This window comes from Pieris napi, chromosome 18 (assembly GCF_905475465.1).
Source record: "Pieris napi chromosome 18, ilPieNapi1.2, whole genome shotgun sequence".
Lineage (NCBI taxonomy): Eukaryota > Metazoa > Arthropoda > Insecta > Lepidoptera > Pieridae > Pieris > Pieris napi.
Genome location: NC_062251.1, coordinates 5,064,260 through 5,070,472, shown reverse-complemented (window position 1 = coordinate 5,070,472; position 6,213 = coordinate 5,064,260). Strand labels below are relative to the sequence as shown.

Here is a 6,213-nt window from a genome sequence, read left to right as displayed (position 1 = left end):
TATATTATTTCTTGGAAATATTTTTGTTCAATAAAAATAACTATCTACTATAAAAAAAATAGGAGTTGAACGTAGAGGGGTGAAAATTAAGAGTTGTATGTATTTTTGATTGCTGTATCATAAAAAGAAATAAAAACGGCGTGTACCTTAACATTAAGGGGTTTGATAGATAGTAGCCGTTTCTCAGACTTACTGAATATGCATAAATAATTTCTTAAGAATCGGTCGAGCCGTTTCGGAGGAGTATGGGAAAGAACATTGTGACACGAGAATTTTATGTATTAGAAGATAGATAAAAACAATTACTCAAAAACTACTGCACGGAATTTTTTGCGGTTTTTACGAGTGACCTCAAATAATTATTATATATAATATAAGTATTTAATTACTTAACCTGTTTAGATAAAGTATCAGTAGAAAGTTTAATGATATATGTTTTAGTTATTAGGCTTATAGTTTTTAAAAGCAATTATTTATAAATATTACCAAGTAATTACTAGTACCAGTTCAACTATATATAAAATAATATAATTTAAATTATATTTATTATGTAAGTTTTACAAATAAAGACTTATTATTATTTTCTATTTTTATTTAATGAATCACGTTCTACAGTATTTTCACTACGTCGTAACTAATTAAAAAAAGGGTGCGTGTACTTATGTACGCGCGTAAGAAGTTATACTTCTTTGGCATTATTAAAAAATAGTTTTTGATTGCATGCAAATAATTAATTACAATTAAATAATCAAAGACTGGAAAAGGAGTCATTATAGTCAATAAAGTTCAGTTTACATTTGAAAAATTAAATAAATATTTATTATTATGTATTCTCTTACATTAAGTGTAACATAAATTCTATTATTATTCGAATGTTGTTTTTAAATTAAGTCCAATGCCGTAGCATCTTCCGCGGGCAACTCCATTCTCATTAATTTTGTGATCGTAAAATTTCACTCATCAATTTTTCACAACGCGCCTAAAGTATAACTTCAAAAATCTTGAATTAGCGCCATCTAGGGTACAATACTTATAGACCATGTGATATTTTTACTTTATTGTAAAAAGCACCATCTTTGTACGCCCTAGTAAACTACGTGGTCATGAAGTATAAAGAAATATATTAGACTGATGCCATCTAGTCTTCTTTCAACGTTTCAGGTAGCTATGTAAGTTTTAGGTTAAGATGTAAAACGTCATCTTTGCCCGGCTCGCTTTATTACGTTGTTACCTATCATGATTTTTTATACTAGCGCCATCTGCGATGATATAATTTTCTTTGACTAGGTATATTTAAACGTAACGAGAATTACATACCTTTATGACCTACTATGTACGCAGTACGTTTATTAAACATTCTTGTACGTATATAAAGTTAATCTCAGTCCTATGTAGATATATATAATAGGACAAATTTTATATGTTACTATATATAATTAGAAAAAATACAAAACTGCAATTCTTGTTATGCTAAATAGGTAACTTATGTTTTCATAAAAAATAATGGTACCTAAAAATAAACTTTTTTGACATCTTACAGTATCAACCGACCCATGTCTTTATTTTATTTATTGTTGTACAGCTTGCTAGTTAGTGGACTGTGAAAAGTGTATTTAAAATTTAAATGTCAGGAGTATCTGAGTAGTATATGTAATGTATGTATGAGCAAGCTGCATTAGATGACTAAATATATGAGAGGGTGAGACGTAAGTACGGGATGTCTGCACCAAGAGACCTATAACAGACGGAGCCCTACGTGTAGGATCAAAGGTTCGAGGTGGTGGGATTATCTCAAAGCTATTGCTCACCACTATAATTAAGGGCTTGAAGTAGTCTTTGCCACTTTGAGAGGAAGCGAGAAATGAACAAGACAGCAATATTCAAATCTAATTTATTGTTATAAAACAACATCTTAAATACTAATTACACCTATTCACACATACATGATATTTTTCTAGTGAGCTGTTGGTGTATTGCGCAACCTCAGCTGTTAAGATTTGGAACACATATGAGCCATGTCAGCAGATGATCAATATTTAAATAAAATATAATTAAAATTGCTATTCAGCTGCTAATATTTAGCACACACCGGATCCATGTCAGCAGTTTGTTGATGTTCAAATGATGAAATCTGAACAATTGTTTTGTTGTTAAAACTATTTTTAATTAGTAATCGTTATTTTAAAAATCCAACATAATTTGGTCATCTCGACACCACCAGGCACCATTGCTGTCAGTTAGCGGGGTCCAAAGAGGGTTATAGCAGGCATTGACAAAAAAAATAACATAAAACTTTGTATAACAATTTTAATTATTTAGCTAAAGGAAACCTATATACCTATACTGCCTTTTGTTTGTAAGGTGCAAGTAATTGTAGCACTCATTATTATTTTCAGATATTAAAAAATTGTTATTATGAGAGTAAATGCAAAGTTTTAAAATGATAAAACTTTTTTGTCAACATATAAACATTTAACGTAACAAAATGTTATTTCCCTACTTAGTATTGATAATACAGTCAAAACCATTCTCGACATCGTTCAGTACAACATACCGGTTATATTGACCAAAATCAAAGGTCCCGGCTGAATTCTATTCTATTAGGTACTTAATAACAACGTCGTCATTAAATATGAGGTCTCTTTGATGTCGTTATAATCGATTTTGACTGTACATATATATACTCCATAACTTTGATTTCAAAAAGGAGACTCCGTAAGACGTAGTTAGTAAAATATAATGAGTCTCACTTGAAATTAATAGCAATAAAATCCAAAATGAATGTTCGGCTTTGGGGCTTCTAATCTATTTGAATTGAATACATTCATTGCATGTGTACAACAGAAGTTCTTGCATTTTCCTTGACATTCGAGTTAGAGATTACACTGTATTCATTCATTTGTTAATGTATGAATATTTACATATGCTAATTAATTTTAAATATGTTTTACTGAAATTCGTTACTCGCATAAACCAAAAATAAATATTAATATTATATTGCTTATGTCATAACTCATTGCTTTTAACCGTTATCTTAGTACCCCTTTCAAATTTCAGTTTTGATATAAATTTGTGTGAATTCTTCTTATGTATTTTAACTCTACGTGGAGCTTTGAATGTTTTACCACAAATATCACAAGGATATAAGTGCCCATCATCATAATGGACCCTGCTAATATGTATAGCTAAATACGGTTTATTTTTAAACATAGCACCACATAAGTCACATTTAACCTCCATAATAACATGACAGTTCCGTACATGATGCTGAAGACAATCCTTACTTTGAAATACTTTTGGACATTCATTGCATTTAAAATGATTTACAATTTTTTTTTCTTTTTTGATCTTCGGTTTATCATGCACATTTTTAAAATGGCGCTTTAATGTGACTTTTGTTTTAAAGATCTTTCCATTTTTACATATATAACATGTTAAAGCCTTGTTGTCTTTGTGAACGGCTAAATGAGCGTACCAATATTTTTTTGAAAATATCTTGTTGCATACATCACATTGCTTTAACTCATCTTCATGTGGTTTCAGCTTTAAATGTGATTCCTTGATGTGTTTTTCTAAAGCAGGCTTAGTTAGAAACTTTTCTGGACAACGGTGACAAAATAACCACTGCACTTTAGGAACTTTTACTTGTATGTGAGTTAAATTATGCTCTAAATATGTAAAACTGAAATAAAAATGTAAATATTAGTTTGAATGACAATTTTTTTTTGTATTACAGTAATTCAGTCTACACATTTTTAAATATATATCTGTTAAACTACATACATAAAAATACTTCAGTCTACCATATATACCATGCTGTCTCTTGCCATAGCAAGGGGAAATAGAAATGCCATAACAATTATCACTTATTTGTGTTACCTATTTGGAAATATTTGATCACATTTGGTGCAGATTCTTGGAGCCTCTAAAACCAGGTCATTGTAATCAGTGAACGTTTCATTGTTACAAGTTTGGAATACTTCACATTCTAATTTTAATTCTTCTTTTAACACAGGAAAACAAATTTTGTTATAATGAGCGCCGTCCGTAAATGTTACTTCTTGTTTAACTTCCCTAATTTTAGTCTTCATAATTTAAAATTTAATTTATTTAGGCTAAAACGTAAAAAAGTGTCATTACACATTTATTTTGTAAGAAGTTATAGAATATAGTGAATTAGTGACTGATTTTGTATTTTGTAACGTCAATTGTGTTTTTTTTTTATTTTATTTTGGAGTTCATGGCATGGTATATACCTTGATGTGTGACTTCTGACTTGTGAGTTGTGACTTGTGAGTAACACAAAAACACAGTCACAGATGAAATGCACAGCCTACAGGCAAATAATTTCAGATACCACAGACTAAAAACCTATCTGGTGGCTAACGGCTTTTAGGAATACGACTCCATCCATCCTTAACGATCAATAAATAATCAATGAAGAGATAAGCCAAGGTAAACAGTAACGTTTTATACAACTATGAATCTCGAAATTACTATGAGATTGATATGTATTTAATTTGTTAAGAAACTTATATAAAGAAATACAAGTCAGTATCATGATTTAACTCAGTTTTGCTGTCACTTATTGCTTGATCTGTAAGTGTTTTAAGAATATTTATCTTCTAGATGATGCACATATTGACATTGTATTGAGTATTCGCCAATCACCTGGTGGTTTGGGAACATTTTTTAAAATCACGCTTCTTTCTACAAGGCTCCATATTTATACAGCTGGAAACAGATCACAGAGGTAATCTTATAATTTAGTCCATTGGTCTGTAAATAAATACCTATTTTACGTAATCATTGCTGCATCTTATTTTTGTCAACGCGCCAAGCAGCAGATCGTATCGGTCGATGAATAATTATCTTTCAGGCCGCTAGTTATAGGGCGCTGTTTAGTAAAGATTCAGTCTGCTGATTGAACGGCTAGTTAAGCTAGTTGACTGCGGCATATATATACAAAGTAATAACTTCAAACATTGTCACATTTGAAATAAAAAGATTCGTTTCTCTAGTCAATAATTTTTTACTTAAAGATGTAATGTAATCTAATTTAGATGAATTTTGAATAAGCTTTAATACTAAGCGTGCTAAATATCTCTCCTTTCTCCCATTGGCGTTTGAGTTTGAAGCTTTTAAACTGACAAATATATTTTTAAGGTTTTTGAAGAGGTTTTTTTTGGGTACATTTTTAAAACTATAGACCAATCGACCAGCAACAGCAAGCTTGGGCAAATCGCAATTTGAAACCAATCATAGCACATGAATATCAATTGTGTCAAAATTTATTTTTAAATTTTCCACAGTATCACAGCTAACTAGTTGCCGACCATAGACAATAAAAAACAATGATAAAATTATAACTTTTATGTAACAAATTATTTACAAATACACAAACAAAGTATACACATACCTTCATATTCATAGTTTTAAGTTGTCAATAATTTTTACTGGGTATTGGACAAAATTATAGTTGAAAAAAAAAAAATTGTCCATAACGCCACTAGAGGTCGCTTTTTATACAACTTTTTCAGTTTTTATGAATAAGAGGGTATTTACAAATAATTTAAGAATATATAAAAAACAATAATAAAAAGCATATGTTCTTTATAAATCATTCATTAGGGTTACACAAAATATGTGTCCTGTCTTCAAAATCAACCAGCGTCCAACGTTGATTCGTTAGCCTAGGTCAATAAAGGTCAAAACACAAATTGGATTTTTCAATTCCATCTGATTTTGAACCGTATATAGTTAATAATATTTTTGTTTTTTGTTTGTTTAATTTTGTAAATTTTTGAACCTTTTTGTAGTAAAATGTATTATGTATTCCATTTCTGCATATATTTTCAGTGTAACTGTTTGTTATTATATATAATATATGTTAGCTGTAGGATTACGAAATAAATAAATAAATAGCAATGTTTACCAACCTTTTTTGTGCCTTGGGACCTTACCCTTTCTACAATATATAATTTTTAATACAAAATAATTGAATTGTTCACTTGAGAAACTTAAATTATAGATTTTAAGGAAGAAGGCATTTGGCAGTTTTTATAAATACATAAATTACCTTATAAAACATTTACCCAACTTTAAATACGAAATAAAACATGAATATTACATATTATTACTATGAAAAGCAGCGCCATCTATGGATTAATTTGGGTAATTAATACACGTTTTTACCGATAATACACGCGGCAT

The 6,213-nt window shown here is 29.6% G+C and overlaps 1 long non-coding RNA gene across 1 annotated transcript; it reads right to left on the bottom strand.

The window, feature by feature from the left end:
• Positions 1 to 3,087: 3,087 nt before the first annotated feature.
• On the bottom strand, positions 3,088 to 4,281 carry LOC125058784. The gene is made up of 3 exons (XR_007118506.1): positions 4,257 to 4,281; positions 3,880 to 4,115; positions 3,088 to 3,682 (listed from the first exon to the last, which is right to left on the bottom strand). It is a non-coding gene; the product is annotated as an uncharacterized LOC125058784 (long non-coding RNA).
• Positions 4,282 to 6,213: the final 1,932 nt, after the last annotated feature.